This window comes from Heterodontus francisci, chromosome 29, assembly GCF_036365525.1.
Source record: "Heterodontus francisci isolate sHetFra1 chromosome 29, sHetFra1.hap1, whole genome shotgun sequence".
Taxonomy (NCBI): Eukaryota; Metazoa; Chordata; class Chondrichthyes; order Heterodontiformes; family Heterodontidae; genus Heterodontus; species Heterodontus francisci.
Genome location: NC_090399.1, coordinates 41,020,288 through 41,042,695, shown reverse-complemented (window position 1 = coordinate 41,042,695; position 22,408 = coordinate 41,020,288). Strand labels below are relative to the sequence as shown.

The following is a 22,408-nucleotide window of genomic DNA, read 5'->3' as shown; positions in this document are numbered from 1 at the left end:
TCCCTCCCTCTCTCGCCGCTCCCTCTCTCTCCACACTACCCTCTCTCTCTCCACCCCTCCCTCCTCACTGTGTGTGTCAAGACAATGTCCAGGGAACCTGACTGTGAATCAAACCTTTTCTTTGTTAGTCAAGGGGCCTTTATTCTGCAGGCCCCTTTATGTGTAGTTTAAATAAATAACTTCATTAAATCAGGGAAATTAATCAAAACTTAAATTAAAACCCAAAACTTAGTGAAGAAACTCACAAGGATGTGATGCTCAGTAAAGTACTCAATTATGTCATGAGTGATTGGTCTAAAGAGTGTGATGATGAGAAATTGCAGGAGTATTTTACATGTAGAACTGTGTAGATCAAGGCTGTCACCTATGGGGTTTAAGAATCATTATTCTACCAAGGTTTACAGAGAGATTGCTAGAGGAACTTCATCAAGAGCACATAGGGATTCTCCGTATGAAAGCAGTAGCAAGTAGCTATTTTTGATCTCCAAAGGTAGATAGAGATATTGAAGAGTTGGTGAAAAGTTGTGAAGAGTGTCGCAGAATGAGAATTGATCCAATAAACTGTGTTTCTATTTTTCTAATCAAGGTTCTAACCAAGGTCAAACACAAGAAAACCATGGGAACTATTACATGTCAATCTCTTTGAAGTGGAAGGGAAAGACTATTTTGTTTTGGTTGATATTTGCTAGGTGACAAGCTAGGCAGTAATTTTCCATGTTTTCATGTTTCTATTCAACTCAGGCTAGACAATTTTCCCTTCTCTTACAGAATAACCCCACAGTCTACAAATGTGTTTTCACCTTATGAGTTATGGTTTCAACATGTTCCAAGGACAAGGTTTAGTTTGCTTAAGCCAGAGGCCAATAGCAAGTTAAGAGAAAACAAAACAGAGTGAAGATGAGTCATGATACACGAGGCATAAATCTTAGAGAGTTCAGTGTTGGTCAGAAGGTCATGGTGAAAAACCACCAAGGTGTTAAGGAAAAGTCTGTGTTTGGAGTTTCTGTAAAAAGACTATGTGTGTTCATATATCTAGTGAAGATTGGAGAGAGAATCCATCAGTGTCATGAAAGAGGTAATCTGACAAAGGGAGGGCATGAGAAACCTCCTATAGTCCAAATTCCAACAGTCCCAAGTGAAAGACAGTGAGAGTCGTAAATAAACTAAAAGTTTCCGCTATCACAGAATTCAGTGGTAGAGCAAAGTGAGTCAAGATCTTTGATTAGTGCATCCCCGCCGTGAAGCCCTCAGCAGCCAGGACAGAGACACACAGGTCGAACCTGGCCGAGCTGTTAGGAAGCAGCTGCTTGGTATCGATGACAGTCACACTGGTCAGGTCAGCAGACAGCAGCAGCCAAGGGTTTGAGGATCCAGGGTCATGGCGAGCGGAACTGCAGAACAAAGTCCATGGGTTACTGGAGTTCCCTCTCATCGGTGGATGACCAAGGGAGGACAGTGATTGAGTCTTGGGGGAGGGGGAATGAGCCAATTCTTGCTTTACTGGAGTGGAGTGAGTCCCACTTGAATTGGAACTCTGTGTGGGATGGACTACTGGTCAAATATTTCCGAATTTTCCTCCTTTCAGAGGAAGGACACAGTCCAATGTGAGAAATGTTAAGAGGACATTTTAAAATTTCATTTCACATTGTAAAACAGATTTCATTTCCAATCAATAAAAAGAATTCCTCAGAAATCTGAGCATGGGGAGGGGTCAGAAATCACCAAGCATTTCCACCTAACTGTTGTGACCCAGTTCCCCACAAACTGGCCCCTGGTAGAAGAACAGCAGCCCCACCGACCTCAGTAAAAGACACACAGTCCGCACCACTTCAACTGGGCAAAGAGCACTGATCAATTTCCATTGCTGCCATCGTCAATTACAAAGTCATTGCTTAATGTGTTCCACACACCAGCTCTTTCAGTGCAGAAACAGGATGTTCAGTGTGGAGGCTGCACCTGCTAACAGTGAGTGTCTCAGTAAATTACACTACACCAGCCCAACCAATCAGTTCAGCTGCACATAATCCAACCAGCTTTCTTTGTTTAAAACAATAGGCTATTTTTAATCTTTGCTATTTGTCTCGTCATCTGCTCCCCCTGCCAAGCTTCTGTGGACAAAAACAAGAAATGCTGGATTCACTCAGCAGGTCTGGCAGCATCTGTGGAAAGAGAAGCAGAGTTAACGTTTCGGGTCAGTGACCCTTCTTCGGAACTGACAAATATTAGAAAAGTCACAGATTATAAACAAGTGAGGTGGGGGTTGGGCAAGAGATAACAAGGTAAAAGAGACAAACGAAAATCCCGTCGGAGAGAAGAGCAGAACTTCTTCAAGGTAGGCATTCCTGGAAGAGAAGTGGCAGTGAATTAAACACTAAAATAAAAGCAAAATACTGCGGATGCTGGAAATCTGAAACAAAAACAAGAAATGCTGGATTCACTCAGCAGGTCTGGCAGCATCTGTGGAAAGAGAAGCAGAGTTAACGTTTCGGGTCAGTGACCCTTCTTCGGAACTGACAAATATTAGAAAAGTCACAGATTATAAACAAGTGAGGTGGGGGTTGGGCAAGAGATAACAAGGTAAAAGAGACAAACGAAAATCCCGTCGGAGAGAAGAGCAGAACTTCTTCAAGGTAGGCATTCCTGGAAGAGAAGTGGCAGTGAATTAAACACTAAAATAAAAGCAAAATACTGCGGATGCTGGAAATCTGAAACAAAAACAAGAAATGCTGGATTCACTCAGCAGGTCTGGCAGCATCTGTGGAAAGAGAAGCAGAGTTAACGTTTCGGGTCAGTGACCCTTCTTCGGAACTGACAAATATTAGAAAAGTCACAGATTATAAACAAGTGAGGTGGGGGTTGGGCAAGAGATAACAAGGTAAAAGAGACAAACGAAAATCCCGTCGGAGAGAAGAGCAGAACTTCTTCAAGGTAGGCATTCCTGGAAGAGAAGTGGCAGTGAATTAAACACTAAAATAAAAGCAAAATACTGCGGATGCTGGAAATCTGAAACAAAAACAAGAAATGCTGGATTCACTCAGCAGGTCTGGCAGCATCTGTGGAAAGAGAAGCAGAGTTAACGTTTCGGGTCAGTGACCCTTCTTCGGAACTGACAAATATTAGAAAAGTCACAGATTATAAACAAGTGAGGTGGGGGTTGGGCAAGAGATAACAAGGTAAAAGAGACAAACGAAAATCCCGTCGGAGAGAAGAGCAGAACTTCTTCAAGGTAGGCATTCCTGGAAGAGAAGTGGCAGTGAATTAAACACTAAAATAAAAGCAAAATACTGCGGATGCTGGAAATCTGAAACAAAAACAAGAAATGCTGGATTCACTCAGCAGGTCTGGCAGCATCTGTGGAAAGAGAAGCAGAGTTAACGTTTCGAGCTTCTGTGGAGTTCAGGATCCACTGCTGTCCTTAAGCAGGGCATTGTTACAACAAACAGGTGACACAGATTCAATCAGAGTGTGCCTTTTCTATGTGAAGTACTAATGGTTCTACACACAGGTTTCCTCGAAGGAATGTGTTAGTCCATTTTCAGATTTATTAGAGTCACAACTTTGGGACGAACCATCCAATATGTATATTTGGCAAACTGCATTAGCACAAACTGTAAGCAGTGGGGACTGTATTTAAATGCTGTAAAGTGTAAAGGGTTTAAATAAAATTCCTGCCACCCTCCCACATACAAGTTACAGTCAGCCCAGCCAGTCCAAATTGGTATTTACCCCCCTGTCCCCCCTCCACTGGGGGAATAGTCCGAATCACACATTCCTTCATCCACCTCTCCAACCGAACCTCGAATGTCGACAGCTTCTGTGTCAAACCACTAACCCTGAAAGTGAATACAGACATAACTCGGGAAAGACTCATTTACAATTGAACACAGGCTGGGAGTTAGATCACCCCTGTTGACCTGGATACAGGATTACTGGTGGAGGCAATGTCATTCATTCATTTACCTGGATGGATGATTTCCTTCATTTCCCTCCATAGTTTATACTGTAAAGGACCTTTGTATGTCCCCAGGCACACATTCCCAGACATAGCAGTGGACATCTCCTCAGAAAACCTGCCGATAACATTCATATCTGTCAGAGAACACACGGACAGAAGAACATCAAGAACTAGGAGCAGGAGTAGGCTATACACCCCCTTGAGCCTCAACCTCAACTCCACTTTTCCACCCCATCCCCATATCCCTCGATTTCTTTGAATCCCAAAATTTAATCAACTCAGCCTTGAATATACGCAGCAAATGGGCATCCACAGTCCTCAGGGACAGAGAATTCCAAAGATTCACAACCCTCTGAGTAAAGAAATTTCTCTTTGTCTCTGTCCTAAATGGATGCTCCTTTATCCTGAGACTATGGCCCTAGTTCTAGACTTTCCAACCAGGGGAAAAACAGCCTCTCTGTCTCCACCCTGTCACATCCCGTCTTTACAACATAAGAAGATCTGAGATCAGCTCACTTTTTTCTAAACTCCAGAGAGTCTGGGCCCAATTTATTCAATCTCTCCTCATTGGAAAACCCGCTCATGCCAGAAATTAAATTCTGTGAACATTTGTTCTCTAAAGCAAATAGCTCCTTTGGTCCAGAGACCAAAACCGTACACAGCACTCTAGGTGTGGTCTCATCAAAGCCCTGTACAATTGCAGCAAGACTTCCTTACTCTTGTGCTCCAAGCCCCTGCAACAAAGGCCAATTTTGTATGAAGTAAGTTAACACTACAGGATTCAGACTGAAAAACACAGTGTGATGTGTAACTGCTACATCAGAAATAGTTCATTATTGACAACACATACCTGTCCCTCCAAGAACTAATCTCCTTGAAGAGAAAACAGAAACAATGTTAGTTTGTTATTGCAGCTACATGGAACACAAAAGCACGCTGAAGTGAATTAAAGTGGGCGAGGTGAACACCAACTTGGGACAGTGCATTCTCATCAATTCCACACTCAATGTACCCTGGACACACATTCCCAATAGATTTCATCATTTCACTGAAGCTTCACTTTGGTTTGGTCTAATATTATTCCACTTTAGATCAAGTCCTCTTTGAACACAGTTACTGTAATAATGTAAGAATTAATACGGACACATGAGGAATCAGATTCTGACTTTTTTACTGGTTCCTGGGATGTGGGCATCGTGACCTAGTCCAGCTTTTATTGCCCATCCCTCATTGCCCTTAAGAAGTTGCTTTCTTGAACCACTGGAGTCTGTGTGGTGTAGCTACACACACACTGCTTTTTTTTTGGAGATACAGCACTGAAACAGGCCCTTCGGCCCACTGAGTCTGTGACGACCATCAACCAACCATTTATACTAATCCTACACTAAACCCATATTCCTACAACATCCCCACCTGTCCCTATATTCCCCTCCCACCTACCTCTACTAGGGGCAATTTATAACAGCCAATTTACCTATCAACTGCAAGTCTTTTGGTGGTGGGAGGAAACCGGAGCACCCGGCGAAAACCCACGCCGACACAGGGAGAACTTGCAAACTCCACATTGGCAGTACCCAGAATTGAACCCGGGTCAATGAAGCTGTGAGGCTGCGGTGCTAACCACTGCGCCACTGTGCCGCCCATTGCTGTTCGGGAGGGAGTTCGGGACTTTGATCCAGTGATAGTGAAGGAACGGTGATATAGTTTCAAGTTAGGATGCTGTGTGGCTTGGAAGGGAACTTGCAGTGGTGGTGTTCCCATGTGTCTTCTGCCCTTGTCCTTCCAGGTGATAAAGACCACGGGATCTGGTTAGATTTCCAGGACCAACACGAAGCTGGTTTGTGTTCAGGAATGTCAGCTTGGCAGCTCAGCTCCAAGTCAGAAGGTTGTGGGGCTCGAGATGGGAAATCAGGATAAGAGACACTGCAGCCCAGTGCTGAGGGGCTGCTTTGCTGCCAGATGTGCTGTCGTCATCCAGTGGTGCTAAGCCAAGACCCCTCTCTCCTCATTCTCCCCATTCCAGTAATTAAAATCAGGATGTTAAAGATTCTATCACACCATTCCCCCCTGAAGTGATGCTAAACCTTTATAAAATACTAGATTGCCCCCAGCTGGAGAATTGTGACCAATTCTGGACCTCACACCTCAGGAATTTGAAGGATTTGGTGAATGTACAGAAGAGATTTACTAGAATGGTTCCAGGGATAAGGTTATTACAATTACACGGACAGACTGGAGAAGCTGGGATAATAACAAGAAATGCTGGAAATACTCAGCAGGTCAGGCAGGATCTGTGGAGAGAGAAGCAGAGTTAACGTTTCAGGTCAGTAACCTTTCAGACTTCTGATGAAGGGTTACTGACTTGAAACATTAAATTTGCTTCTCTCTCCACAGGTCTGTCAGCATCTGTCGAGTATTTCCAGCATTTCTTGTTTTTATTTCAGATTTCCAGCATCCGCATTATTTTGCTTTTATTTGATCGAGGTGTTTAAAATCACAAAAAAGGTAAATCAGGAGAAACTGTTTCCAATGGCTGAAGGATCAATAAGCAGAGGACACAGATTTAAAGGTGATTGGCAAAAGAACCAGAGGTGACAGGAGAAAAATAATATTTTACCTGAAGAGCGCTCAGGATTTGAAATGCACTGCCTGATCGGGTGGTGGATACAGATTCAATAAGTCACCTTCAAAAGGGAATTGGATAAATAATTAATGGAGGGAAAATTGCAGGAATGGGGGAAGGAGCAAGGGAGTGGGACGAACTGGATTGGTCTGAAAAAGAACCAGCACAGACACGATGGGCCGAATAGCTTCCTGCTGTGCTGGACTGTTTTATTGATTCTCAACCAAAAGCAATCAGTCCTCATTCATCTCACTGCTGGTCACAAAATATTGACATGTCTCCCAGAGTGCAGCGCGGCCCGAGCGATGGGACATATTCTCGGCCGCGCAGCATTGTGGGAAAGAGGAGCCGCCATCGCTGCTTCCTGAAATCGAGTGAATAACGGAGCCAAGGGACAGTCAGCAGCTCCGCACTCTGGCAGATCGAGTTAACTGACCACTGGGAGGGGGGAAGGGCAGCAGGAGCAGCCAAGCTCGGCCGACCTGCTCCTGTTCCATTTTTAAACCCATTTAACGCTTCAAAAAAAAATCAGTAAAGGCGAGACGGAAGAAGGAAACTACTGGTGACTGTTGAGGCTCGTCAGAAGGGAGCAGGTGAGAGTAGAAATGTTCGTGATATAGCGGCTGACACTTAGAGATAGATCAGGATTTATTCAAGGTAAATTATGACAGGCACGTTAAACCGGGGGAAAATACATTTCGGATGGTCAGGAAGTTGTTCACTCAAAGCGGACACATTAGTGGATTTCCAGACAGAGGTTAAAAAAAACAAAGATGCAGGTTTAGAATATTTTGATAAAGTACTGGATAATTGACTGGTTAAGAAATAAAAAACCCGTAGGATTAATAGGGATATTGGGTGCATGGATATAAAATTGATTAAGAGACAGAAAGTAAAGAGTAATGGTGAATGGTTGTTTTTCAGTCTGGAGGGAGGTTATATTGTGGTGTCCCCCAGAGTTCAGTATTAGGAATCTGCTCTTTTTCATATATTACTGATGTGGAGTTTGGTCCACAGGGAATCGTTTGAAAGTTTACAGAGGACGTGAAATTCAAATGTAGTGAACAGTGAGGGGGACGCTGACATGACATAGACAAGTAAAATGGGCAGACACGTGGCTGATGAAATTTAACACAGATTATGTAAAACAATGCATTTTGGTAGGAATAATATAAAGTAAGTGAAACCAATGGACGTCAGCAGCAAAAACCCTGGCTTAAGTTTCCCTTTGTTGTCAAGCAACTTGGAAGCCAACTTACAGATGTCCACCATTGCCATGGCAATGAGTCACTGGGAGGGACAGATACCTTTCACCGGAATCAAGGGGAGATGGGGAGGAAGAGAGCACATTGTGGACCTTCAGAGAGGTCAAGTCATTTCGATCCAGTTTGGTCTCGATGTTTGTGATGTCGAGCTCAGTGGAGAAGAGTATCGTGTGCATTTTTGTCAGGTTTCTTTCCATTCCTGTCAAGTTACTTTCCACCTAAACTTCCAGCTTTTTCATCAAATGTTGTTCTTGGTCAATGAGGAACTGGTGCAGGACAGCAAACTGCTGTGTAACATGGCAGATCAGATTACACCCCATTTCCTTAAGGAAAGAGGATCAAATATCCACACAAACCTTCAAATTCAACAGGATTTAGAGAGAGATCACTCATTTCCAGTCAAATAAAAAAGTTGTACAATGTCCTTGACATTCTTCAAACTAGACAATTGTGAAATCCACAGCCTGCAGCCTTGGCTTAGTTGGTAGCCTCTATGAACAGAGTGGATCTTGAACCCATGACCTAAGAGTTGAGCACATAATCTAGGCCGAGACCTTCAGTTCAGTACTGAGGGAGCATGGCACTATCAGTGGGGCAGTACTGAGGGACATGGTCTAGGTGCCACCTTTTGGATAAGAAATTAAACTGAGGCCCTGTCTGAATGTTAAAGATCTCTTGGCACTAATGAAAAGAGCAGTGAGTTCTCCCAATGCCTTAAGTGACATCATGCCTTCAACACTGCCTCAGAAACAGTTTAACCAGTAATTCATTTATTTCACTAGCACATGTAAAATGGCTGCCTCATTGAAAGAAAACTTGCATTGATATTACACTATTTACAACCTTGGACCTTCCCAAAGCACCAAGTATGGTCACTGTCGTCATGTAGACATTAGCCTGTCTAACATCCACAACACACACCACGTGACTACAAATTGCAAACTTTTCTGGACACGGGTAGATCAGACCAACTTAATTTGGTTTGTGCAATCTCGAATCCTTGGAGGGTCAGCTCTGCAGCTTCCTCACCACACTGGGGGGAAAAGACAGACCCTCCCTGCACCTTCCTGTAGGACACAATGCAGGAGCGGCGGAAATTACACTCACAGTCCACTCGGACAGGATCAACAAATAACCCGAGGCAAAGGGGACAGAAGATGGGCTTTTCCATAACTCCCATTCTCTGTAATACAAGTCATGAAACAATCAATCCTGAGACTGGACAGTTACTAATATTAACCCAACAGCTCTTCCCCTCCTTTTAACAAACGTTGCACTCAGAGCAGAGGAATGAATCCGTTACATTCCTTCCACCTGAATGTGTTTTATTGGGTCCCTTTCCATCTAATTGAGTTTAATTCATTCCCCAATGCTGCAAAGTTGGGTTGCCTGGTAAAGTGGATCTTGGAACTCAGCTCCAATGATGATTGACAGATATCGCAACTTCCCCATTAACCCTGTCAGGACCTTTGACTGGAACCTGTTGAAGGGGCCAATCGTCCCAATCTCTCCAGCACAGAAGCAACACATTCTACAAGTGCCTTCCCTGAGATACAATTGGACCTGACAAACGAAAATGATATTGTGATGTTAAATGAGGATTTGATTCTGCTGCTCAATTACATCGCCTGTATCCAGCGGAGCTCACTGGTCATGGAGTGTCTTGGATTGGGGAATGAAGCTGCTGACATTGGTGCCAACAAGCTGGATCTCCTTCAGTTACAAAGTGGTGAAGTGTCTGTATTCCCAGTTAAAAGTCTGCAGGACTGTAATAACAGGGTGATAATCACTGTGGAGGATGTTTAAATCCTCTCCTCAGCTGTAAGTGTATCACAATCTGAAATGTGATACTCTGATACCTATTGAATGTTATGTATTGAATTTACACCTAATGAATGTGGCCCCTGTATGAATTGATACTGATGTGACCCAGAATGATTGTGTCCTTTACATGCATGGCTCTACAACATTCCCACAGTGTGATGTGCTGGGATATCACTTCTCAGCAATGAATGAAAAAATGGAGGATCATAGAATTAAACAACGTAGAAGGAGGCCATTCAGCCATTGTGCCTGTGTTAGCTCTTAACTTGAGCTATTCAATTAATTCCACTCCCCTGTTCTTTCCCTGTCACTCTGTGTTGTTTCCCGTCAGGTATTTATCCAATTATCTTTTGAATTTTGCTATTGAATCTGCTTCCACCACTTTTTTGGGCACTGCATTCCAGATCATAACAACTCACTGTGTAAAAGAATATTTTCTCATTTCACCTCTGGTTCTTTTGCCAATCACCTTCCATCTGTCTCCTCTGGTTACCAGAGCTTTTGCCAAGAGAAGCAGTTTCTCCTCATTTACTCAATGAAAATCAGGAGATGGGAGAAGGAAGTCGATGGGCTGAATGGCCTCCTTTTGTGCTGCAATGACTCGATGACTGGAGCAGAGTCTTGTCATGTGACCCTGTAACACCACGAGTGGGAGGGGCTTGGGCTGCTTTGTGACATCATCCTGGATGCTGTGTGATTGGCTCCTGCCTCCTTTGTGATGTCAGCTGGAGGCGGGTTTACGGCCCTGGTTCCACATCAGTGGAGTTACCGAGGGAGGAGCTGGAGTCGGCAGCTCACACTGTGAGTGACTTTAGACCATATCAACAGGGAAATGGAAAGAAAAGAACAATTTCATATTAAAAGTAAGTAATTCAACCAAATGTCATTAATTACAAATATATTCAAATTAAATATAATCATAGTCACACACAGTCTCACTGTAATGAAGATACAGATTCTAGAATTAATATTCATCACTTTAATATTGAAAGATTCTTGGAGTGAACAGTATCTCAGGAAGCTGGAGAGAGAAGTGGTATCATCACCAAACTAATTGGGACTGGAGAAAGGTCTCTGGGTTCACAGAGCAGATCTGGTGGCTCCAAGGCCCTCAGTATTGAGGATGGGATGAAACAGCAGCTTCAATGATTGTAAAAGTGAGGAACTTTACTGAGATTCCCATCAGTCCAGGATTTTGCCGAGGTGACAGTCTTACCATGAAATCAGACACACTCTGCACACTCACAGAGATCGGCACAAGAGCATGAAACATTCCATTCACAGGAGCTGCCCCTGGGATGGTGCTGCACTCACTCCACAGGTACATTAGAAACCTCTAGAGATGAGCCCTTGTCCACTCCCATTCTACTTTATCCTTTTCTACTGGTTATAGTTGGAATATTGTGTGTGTGACATCCAGCCTGAGGAATTTCCCAACTTTGATCTCTTCAATTCTTTGAGTTCAGCTCATCATTGAAGACCAGGACTGTCCTTCAGATGTCCCACATTTCCTGACAGCGCATTTCCAGGACTGTCCAAGGGCAGGAAAGTGACATCAAAGAGGTAGGACATGTGCAGTCACACTGAGCAACATCCATCCTGCTCACACCTGTTGCTGTGCTGTGGTAGATGGAGAAATGCTGGAATTCCCCTCCGGAGGGAGATAACAGCAGCTCTGCTGAAAAGACAGTCAGTCACTCGACCCAAGAGATGGCGAAGGAAAGACTCAGAAAAAGTAAAGCTTTGAGGAACTGGATTCCGAAAAAAATGTGGATCAGATCATGGTGTGTTCATTACCAGATACATGTGTTTGAAATGTTTGTTGTACACGATTATTCCAGATCGGCTGCGGATCAAGAGGAGTAACAGTCAATACCAGCTTAACACATATGGGGCCTGTTACAAAGGGATTAGAAACCAAACCGGACACAGATAAATAACATTGAAGTATTGATCATTGGGAAGATTGGAATTGGATGAAATTTGACGCAGCAGGAAGGAAGGAAGAAAAGAAGAAAGGAAGGTGCTAATCTGGAATAACCAGGACACTGAAGCACTAATGTGCTGGGCCTTGGACTGAGCAGGAGGATCAACATTTCCCAGTTATATTTCCTTTCCCACTGCTGCTTCTGGAGTGGGTTTGGCCCCATTCGATGGACTGACAGTGAATCTCACTCTTTGTTTCTAACATTCAATTTGTTTCAATTCAGTTTATTGTGATGTTTCCTCTCCAGAGGCTGATGGTACAGAGCTGACCGATGTACAGACACTGGCCAACACTGGATCAGAGGGGAAATTTATACAGATCATTTTCTCCTCTTTTACATCACCGATAACTCTTTGGAGACACAAGTGGTAACTTCTAACTCCCTTAGTCGCCATTCCTGTTAATGCTGGGTCAGATTGTGGACACAAGGCCCAGTCCCTCTGAAGTACTGAGATGACATCTCCATATCCATGGAAAGCTTCATCTGACTGATGGAGAATCCAGTCTCTGGCACTTCATGAGTGGGAGGAGGATTCCCTCTAATGGCACCAACACTGCCTTTGGGTCTGTTTCACCCATCAGCAGCAGAACATCCCTTTATCAGCTCCTGTATCAAAAAAACAACTTGACCTCACTGGTCTTCCTTTGATTCCTTTTCTTAGACTGCAGGGAATCCTGCAAACTATTTTTTTCTAATTGTGAACCCAGGTGTACGACCCAGACTCAGGAGAAGCAGAATTTGATTGAAGGTGATGTTGGGACCAATCTCTGGGGCTGAGGAATAGAATGACTGTGGGTAATTTTGGGAGATTGGTTCATGGAGAAATGTACAAGAGTATCTTTGGGTTGTGGAGGACATGCCCACCCGAGAGATAGTGATATTAGTTCCACTGCTTGAGGGGGAATTTGCTGACAATTTTTGGACGGAGTCTGTCTGCTCTTCACTAAGGAGTTGGCCTAGTCTGGTAATGTCCCAATCATGGTGAACATTTCAGAGAGCTCCCAACTGTGTCAGATTAAGGAGTGTAAAAACGCTGAGAGTGCCAGTCCCACCATGTTGTGTATCTGTTTGAGGTAAAAATGAGAGATATGAGGAGAGAAAACGTTAGTAGAAAAATGAGGGAGATAAGAAGAGGAAAAGTTATGCAGGAACTAATAAAGGTGAATATAAAAGTGAGATGTGAGGAAGAGAGAAATAGAGAAACAAGAATACTGTGATGGAAACAAAAAGTACAGAGGAAAGTGTAGGAGATGAGAAGAGACAAAGGGTATTAGAAAAATGAGCAAATGACGACGGAATGAAAAGGAAATAGAATGAATATGAGGAAAAGGAAATAGAAAAATGAGGGAGATGATAAAAAAGAGAAAAAGATTGAAATATAAAATAGGGAAAGGAATTTGAGCAAAGTAAATATAAATAAAAACAGATAAATCAGTTCAGGACAGTAAAAGATCAGGAGAAAATGAGAGTAATGAGAAGGAATAAAATGGGAAATAAGCAAAAGTAAAATTAAATTACAATTAAAACCAACTGAAGAGATTATATGGGGAGGAGAGATTGGAATTGAGGAGATGAAATGTGGTAAGTACAAAATGAGAGATGAGGAATTAAGGTACACACAAGAACACAAGAAATAGGAGCAGGTCTAAACCATATGGCCAGTCGAACCTGCTCCACCATTCAAAACCATCATAGCTGATCTTCGGCTTCCATTCTACATTCCCACCCACTCGCCGTATCCCTTTATTCACTGAGAGACCAAAAATCTGTACAAAATGAGAGAGATGTGGCGTTCAATAGGGAAATAAAAGAAAAGGGAAAATTGTGGGTGGAAAAGGGTAGTAAGAAATAATCAGCTATAAAGTTCTGAGAGGGAGAAAGAAAGAAACCAGTCCAAAGATCAGTAGAATGAAGATGAGAAGAGGAAAAGGAAAGGCAGAAATAATAATTCATCAATGAAGAGAAAAATCAGAGAGACAATGGGAGAAATGTTCAGTACAAAATGAGATGGATAGAAAGTAGTAAAGAATGGAAATAGAAAAATGAGAGGTGGAGGCTAAAAACATTAGTTGAAAAAGGACAAGAGAATGGGAAAAGTTAAAGCAAAATTAATTTACAATTAAAATCAAGAAGCACAATATATTAAGAAAACATGCTTTTATTTTTCTTTTATTTCTTCATTCTCTGGATGTGGATTTCACTGGAAAAACCAGCATTTATTACCCATCCCTAATTAACTGGAGAAGGTGGTGGTGAGCTGCTGCAATCTGTGTTGGAAAGATATTCTCCCAATGCTGCTGGTAGGGAATGTGTTCCAGGATTTTGACTGTGATGATGCAGGAACGGTGATATATTTCCAATTCAGAATGGTGGGTAAATTGAAGTGAAAATTGGAGGTGGTGCTGTTCCTATGCAGCCCTTGTCTTTCAGTGTGATAGAGGACATGGGTTTGAGAGGTGCTGTCAAACAAGCAATTGTGAGTTGCTGCAGTGTGTCTGGTGGACTGCACACACTGCAGGTACAGTACACTGGTGGTCGAGACAGTGAATGTTTGAAGTGGTGGATGGAATGCTGATCAGGTGGACTGCATTGGTGATGAACTTTTTGAGTGTTGCTGTTGCCATCCAGGCAAGTGGAGATTATTCCATCACTATCCTGACTTGTGCCATGTAGGCGGTGGACAGGCTTTGTGTAGTCGGGAAGTGATTCAGTTACTGAAGAACACCCAGCCTCTGACCTGTTCTTTTAGCCACCTGGACAATTTTACACTTCATTGGTTAGGTGCCAGTGTTGTACTTGTACAGTTTGGCTAGAAGCACAGCTAGTTCTGGAGCACAAGCCTTCAGCACTGCAGCCAGGATATTGTGGGGACCCATAGTCTTTCCTGTATCCAGTGCTTTGAGTCATTTCTTGGTCTAGTGGAGTTTTTTTTAAATCACTTGTTCATGTGATGTGGGTGTTGCTCGCAAGGCAGTATTTGTTGCCCATTCCTAATTGTCCTTGTAAAGGTGGTGGTGCATTGCCTGCTTGAACTGCTGCAGTCCATGGTAGTGTAGGTACACCCAGAGTGCTTTTTGGGAGGGAGTTACAGGGTTTTGATCCAGCCACAGTTAAGGAATGGTGATATAGTTCCAAGTCAGGATGGTGTGTGGCTTGGAGGGGAAATGACAGTAGGTGGTGTTCCCACGCATCTGTCGCCCTTGTCCTTCTCGGTGGTAAAGGTTGTAGGTTTGCAAAGTGCTGTCGAAGGGAGCATAGTGAGTTGCTGCAGTGCATCTTTTAGAGGGTACACACTGACTTGTGCCTTGTAGATAGTGGACAGGCTTTGGGGAGTCAGGAGGTGAATTACTCATTGCAGAATTCCCAGTCTCTGACCTGCTCTTAATAGTCACAGTATTTATGCGACCTCTCCAGTTCAGTTTCTGGACAATGGTAACCCCCAGGATGTTGATAGTGGGGGATTCAACAATGGTAATGCTATTGAATGTGAAAGGGAGATGGTTAGATTCCCACTTATTGGAGATGGTCATTGCCTGGCACTTGTGTGGCACAAATATTACTTGCACTTATCAGCCCAAGCCTGAATGTCATTCAGGTCTTGCTGTATATGGACATGGGCTGCTTCAGTAACTGAGGTGTTACGAATGGTGCCGAACATTGTGCAATCATCAGCGGACATCCCCACTTCTGACCTTGATGAAGCAGCTGAAGAAGGTTGAGCCTAGGACACTACCCCTGAGGAACTCCTGCAGTGATGTCCCAGAGCTAAGATGATTGACCTCCAACAACCTCAACCATCTTCCTTTGTGCGAGGTATGACTCCAACCAGTGGAGAGTTTTTCCCCCAGTTTCTATTGACTTCCATTTTATTGGAGTTCCTTGTTGCTGCACTCAGTCTAATACTGCCGTGATATCAAAGACAGTCACTCTCACCTCTGGAATTCAGCTCATTTTTGTCCATGTTGAGACTGAGGCTGTAATGAGGTCTGGAGCTGAGTGGTCCTGGCAGAACTCGAACTGAGCATCAGCGAGCAGCTTATTGCTGTGTAAGTGCCACTTGATAGCACATGAATGACACATTCCATCACTTTGTTGATGATTGAGAGTAGACTGATGGGGCAGTAACTGGCCGGGTTGGATTTGTCCTGCTTTTTGTGGACAGGGCATCCCTGGGCAATTTTCCACATTGTCGGGTAGTTGCCAGTGTTGTTGCTGTACTGGAATAGCTTGGCTAGGGGTGTGGCTGGTTCTGGAGCACAGGTCTTCAGTACTACAGACAGGATGTTGTCAAGGCCTAGAGCCTTTGCAGTGTTCAATGCCTTCGGCTGTTTCTTGATATCACGTGGAGTGAATCGAATTGGCTTAAGGTTGGCATCTGTGATACTGGGGACCTCAGGAGGAGGCCGAGATGGATCATCCACTCGGCATTTCTGGCTGATGATGTTTGCAGTAATTACAGGAACTGTTGGGAGGTCAGTGTGTTGAGGGGAGGATGTTTTCTGTAAGGATGGGATTGAAAGGTTGCAGCAATGAGGAAGGTGTTTTTATGAATGGTTATTCCTGGTGTTTCTGTTCTCACGGACAATGTCAGACCAGAATCTGCCCTGCCCCCACACTAATCGGTCACTCCCTGTTCTGTCAATCTCCAGCATGGGAGAAAATAAATTAAAATCCAGGAATCCCTTGAGGATAAAATCCATTTTCTACAAAGTATCCAGTTAATGAAAAAGTGCCTCTTAATTTGAAACTGTTTTCAGTGTCAGGAGGGTCGGTGACTAGAGAGACACAGATTGAAGGTAATTGGTAAAAGAAACAGAGGAGAAATGAGGGGAGTATATTTACAGAGCGAGTTGTTGTGATCTGGAATGTTCTGTCTGAAAGGGCGGTAGAAGCAGAATCAGTAATAAATTTCAAAAGAGAATTGGATAAAAATTTGAAAAAGAAGAATTTTCAGAAATGTGAGGGAAGAGCAGGAATTTGGGATTAATTGGATAGACCTTTCAAAGAGCCAGCACAGCACGATGGGCTGAATGGCCTCCTTCTGTGCTGTAAGATTCTGTAATTCCATGATAATTGATGAGATGATGAGGGGGAGTCTCACAGCCCCTCTCGGGAGACACAGTCCGGCTTTGTGAACTGTTTGTATGGAATGTGGATCATCTCCTTACTTTAAATTCAGCCATTATATCGTTCCATGTGGAGTGTTATAAAAGGCTCAGCTCCTGGATCCTCACTTTGTGTCTCGGCCCCAATCCTGGACCAGTTCAATGATTCAGTCCCTCTGTCCCTGGGACACTCTGGGAGTGAGGTTTAAGGAAGAGGGAGCTCAGACTACACACACCAGTCCTGGACCAGCTCTATGATTCAGTCCCTCTGTCCCTGGGACACTCTGGGAGTGAGGTTTAATGAAGAAGGAGCTCAGACTACACACACCAGTCCTGGACCAGCTCTATGATTCATTCCCTCTGTCCTTGGGACACTCTGGGAGTGAGGTTTAATGAAGAAGGAGCTCAGACTACACACACCAGTCCTGGACCAGCTCTATGATTCATTCCCTCTGTCCTTGGGACACTCTGGGAGTGAGGTTTAATGAAGAAGGAGCTCAGACTACACACACCAGTCCTGGACCAGCTCTATGATTCATTCCCTCTGTCCTTGGGACACTCTGGGAGTGAGGTTTAATGAAGAAGGAGCTCAGACTACACACACCAGTCCTGGACCAGCTCTATGATTCATTCCCTCGGTCCCTGGGACACTCTGGGAGTGAGGTTTAATGAAGAGGGAGCTTGGACGACACACACCAGTCCTGGATCTGATAACAGATTTTAATAGCTTTAAGCCTTCTGTTTTAATTGTAATTAACTAATGTTCTGTTTCTCATTATCTGTTAGTTTCAAACATACCACGACATTCTTTTCATATTTAACTCAAGGTTTGTTTTTCGCTGCCAACTTGTTTTTGATCATAACCTTGGCTCAGCATGTTTTTTGCTTTTAGCATCAAGTTGGGTTAAATTCACTATCAGCCTTGCTCCTCGGCCTTGTACTATGTTTAACTGAGCTTCTACATATTATAGTTACTTGAACAACATTTTAAAGCATTATTACCTATCATAATTGCTTCTAATTGAACTATACACTTTTAAGACATTACACCATGCACTATTTACTTTTAATATTGCGCCATGCAGATGAGCTCTACCTGACAGGGTTGAATGGCCTCCTCATCTTCCTGTGTAGCAGGCGCAAGGGGCTGAATGGCCTCCTCCTGTTCCTGTGGAACAGGCTTGAGGGGCAGAATGTGTTTTCTCTGATTGGTCAGACATGGTGTGGGGCAGTGAATCTCTCTCTTTTTGGTTAACCCTGTCCTTGTCCTGTGTCTCTTCCTCGCTCTCCCCTCCCCAGGAGCAGCTGAAGACTCTTGCCAGTGAGATAGTGAAGGACTCCCCAGAGTTTCACTGTCTGCAGTCCCAGTTCTCTGTGCTTTACAATGAGAGCCTGCAGCTCAAGGCCCAGATGGACGATGGCCATAATCTGCTCTTCACCATCCGAACCACAGTCGAGTGAAGGACATCACTGAAACAACATGAGATCTGGAGATGGGACTGATAGTGTTTGAAAGAACAACCTCATTGCTGGGAGAATACAGCTTTGAATTTTCATTAGTTAATTAATGTGATCAGAATTGTCCAGTCTTTGGAGTTCTCCAATTCAATCTCAGAAATAAATATATTCGATCACAACACAGACTGAGCTGGATGTCGTAATCTGTTTGTTCAAATTTTTTCAAAAATTAAACAATGTGGCAACCTCAATATCCCCAGGGAGATCCCACAGGATATAAATTACAGACTCTGGCAATGTGTCACCTCAGAGTTTAATACAGAGAGATTGTCTGCAGCACGAAGGGACACATAACTTCACATAGAAAATGGATCGAACAATTGACAGTATCAAGAAAATATGTTACCCAATCCTTGCTGTCGTTGGTGTTCCTGGTAAGTGACTGTAACCATTGAAGTTGTGTAAATCTGTGTGTGAGCTGGTCTCTGGTTTTACTCTGTGACTGATAATGTTAAATGCTGATCTAGTGATCACCATTATACAGACACCTGATCAGTGATATCATTTCCTTCCAACAAATATCCTGAATTATCACTGTGGTTTTATTCTCTTGTCTCAGCTGATAATAAACCTCTGTTTGTAACTGACAAGCTCTCCGAATTATCAAGTTATTGCATTTAGTGGAATATCATGTAATGCTGAATTAGACCTCAGAGAAGGCAACTCTCTGAGTGAAGGTATTAGTGGGAGCGTCAGTCGGTATAAAATCAAAATGAATGTGGGTCACGAGGCGGAGTGGAACACCTGACCCCAGTGACCATGTATTACTGGGTGTATCTGTCACTGTGGAATTGTACTGAGTACAATTGTACAATCAGGCTGTCTTTTGAAATCATTGTTTCAGATATCTGATCTCTCCATTCCATGAACCTGCTTCTGACTTTTAACAATATAATTAATTGCAAATTGTTTTTGCTGATGTTTGGTAATAAGTGTATAAAGTGAAATGTATTGATATTGCTCTGTCTCCTATTGAACTGCTCCAACAGAAACAGACGTTAACTATTTACTGACAGTTCACCAGCAGGACAGCACTGTTACAGCATTCTAATCCTCCGCATAATAACGTTTCTTACTCTGAGTATAGTTACTGTAAACACTTTAGTGATTTTAGTGATGATTAATCCCCTTCCCCCAACATGGTCCTGAGAATCTGTGGGTCATGAGTGTTGAATTTTATTGGCTATCTATTCCACAGGATGAATATTGGGCTGTGTTTATTGAATCGTCCACTTCTGTATTATGGTTTGATGGATCAGTTCTTGTCTATGATTCAGATTCTCAACACATGTAACCTGTACCAATCCCTGCCCTTAGCTCAGTGAGGTGTGTCCCTGTGAGGAGAGACACCTATAACTGAGGAACAGACATGTTGGGTTTTCATAATACAGAGATCAGATCGAGGGCAGTAAATAATGTTTGTGAACTGTTAATGATGAAATAAATAGTACACTTCGCTCAGTTCTGATATCATTCTGGTTAAAATAATTGCACCTTCTCCAGTGCATCAATATCCTTTTTGTAATATGGAGAGCAGAACTGTACACAAAGAACAAAGAACAGTACAGCACAGGAACAGGCAATTCAGCCCTCCAAGCCTGCGCCGATCTTGATGCCTGCCTAAACTAAAATCTTCTGCACTTCCGGGGACCATATCCCTCTATTCCCATCCTATTCATGTATTTGTCAAGATGCCTCTTAAACGTCGCTATTGTACCTGCTTCCACCACCTCCCCTGGCAGCATGTTCCAGGCACTCACCACCCTCTGTGTAAAGAACTTGCCTCACACATCCCCTCTAAACTTTGCCCCTCTCACCTTAAACCTATGTCCCCTAGTAACTGACTCTTCCACCCTGGGAAAAAGCTTCTGACTATCCACTCTGTCCATGCCGCTCATAACTTTGTAAACCTCTATCATGTCGCCCCGCCACCTCCGTCGTTCCAGTGAAAACGATCCGAGTTTATCTAACGTCTCCTCATAGCTAATGCCCTCCAGACCAGGCAACATCCTGGTAAACCTCTTCTGTACCCTCTCCAAAGGATCCACGTCCTTCTGGTAGTGTGGCGAACAGAATTGCATGCAATATTCTAAGTGTGGCCTAACTAAAGTTCTGTACAGCTGCAGCATGACTTGCCAATTTTTATACTCTATGCCCTGACCGATGAAGGCAAGTTTGCCATATGCCTTCTTGACTACCTTATTCACCTGTGTTGCCACTTTCAGTGACCTGTGGACCTGTATGCCCAGATCTCTCTGCCTGTCAATACTTCTAAGGGTTCTGCCATTTACTGTTTACACAGTATGCTCAGTGTTGTATAACCAAGGTTCCATATTAGTTTAATATCAGCTCTTTGCTTTTTCAATTCCATTACTCTAGAAATGAACTCCAGTCCTTTGTTTATATTTTTATGGCCCTGTTAACCTGTGTTGTTACTTTAAATGATTTGTGAATCTGCCCCCTGAACCCCATTTCCCCACAATCCCATTCAGATGCTTATTTTTCAAAGTATATTTGGGAATCTTATTCTTCCAACCAAAATTCTTCATCTCACACTTAGTTCATCTGAAATTCATCTTCCATTTAAATGTCCATTGTGCATGTTTATCAATCATTAATAATGTCTTCAGGTATTTTGTTGCATTCTCATTGAAACCTACAAAATACTTAAAGGGATAGACAGGGTAGATGCAGCTAAGATGTTTCCCCTTTTTTGGGAAACCGGGGGACACAATTTCAAAATAACAGGAAAGACACTTAGGACCGAGATGGGGAGAAATTTCTTTACTCAGAGGATTGTGAATCTTTGGAATTCTCTACCCCAGAGGGCTGTAGAAGCTCAGTCATTGAGTACGTTTAAAGTCGATACTGACAGATTTTTAAATACCCATGACATAAAGGGATATGGGGATAGTTTGGAGAAAGGCATTGAAATGGATGATCAGCTATGATCATATTGAGTTATACAGCACAGAAACAGAACTTTTGGCCCTTCATGTTTGTGCCAGCCATCAAGCACCTAACTATTCTAATCCCATTTTCCAGTACTTGGCCTATAGGCTTGTATGCTATGGCGTTTCAAGTGCTCATCTAAATTCTTCTTAAATGGTGTGATGGTTCCTGCCTCGACCACCTCTTCAGACAGTGCATTCCAGATTCCAACCACCCTCTGGGTGAAAATATCTTTCCTCAAATCCCCTCTAAACCTCCTTCCCCTTAGCTAAATCTATGCCCCCTGGTTATTGACCCCTCTGCTAAGGGAAAACGTTTCTTCCTATTTAATCTATCAATGCCCCTCATTATTTTGCATACCTCAATCAGATCCCCCCTCAGCCTTTTAAGGAAAACAAACCTAGCCTTTTCAGTCTCTCTTCATAGCTGAAATACTCCAGCCCAGGCAACATCCTGGTGAATCTCCTCTGCACCCTCTCCAGTGTAATCACATCCTTCCTATAGTGTGGTTCCCAGAACTGGAAACAGTACTTCAGCAGTGGCTGAACTAACGTTTAATACAGCTCCATCATAACCCCCCATATTATATGCCTCGACTAATAAAGGCAAGTATCCCATTTGCCTTCCTAACCACCTTATTTACCTGTGCTGCTGACTTTAGTGATCTATGGACTAGTTCGCCAAGTTTCCTCTGACCTTCTGTACTTCCTAGGGTCCTACCATCCATTGTATATTCCCCTGCCTTGTTAGTCCTCCAAAAATGCATCACCTCACACTTCTAAGGATTAAATTCCATTTGCCACTGCTCTGCCCATCTTACCAGCCCATCTGTATCATCCTGTAATCTAAGGCTTTCCACCTCACTATTTACGACACAATCAATTGTCATGTCATCAAGCGAACTTGCTGATCATAACTCCTATATTCACATCTAAATCATTAATATGCACTACAAACAGGAAGGGTCCCAGCACCGATCCCTGCAGTACACCACTGATCACAGGCTTCCACTCACAGAAACAACCCTCGACCATCACTCTCTACCTCCTGCTACTAAGCCAATTTTGGATCCAATTTGCCAAATTGCCCTGGATCCCATGGGCTGTTACCTTCTTAACCAATCTCCCATGTGGGACCTTATCAAAAGCCTTACTGACGTCCATGTAGACTACATCAAC

The 22,408-nt window shown here is 43.3% G+C and overlaps 1 pseudogene; it reads right to left on the bottom strand.

The window, feature by feature from the left end:
- Positions 1-1,222: 1,222 nt before the first annotated feature.
- LOC137345790 (nuclear factor 7, brain-like) overlaps positions 1,223-22,408 on the bottom strand; it is a 59,438-nt pseudogene continuing 38,252 nt past the window's right edge.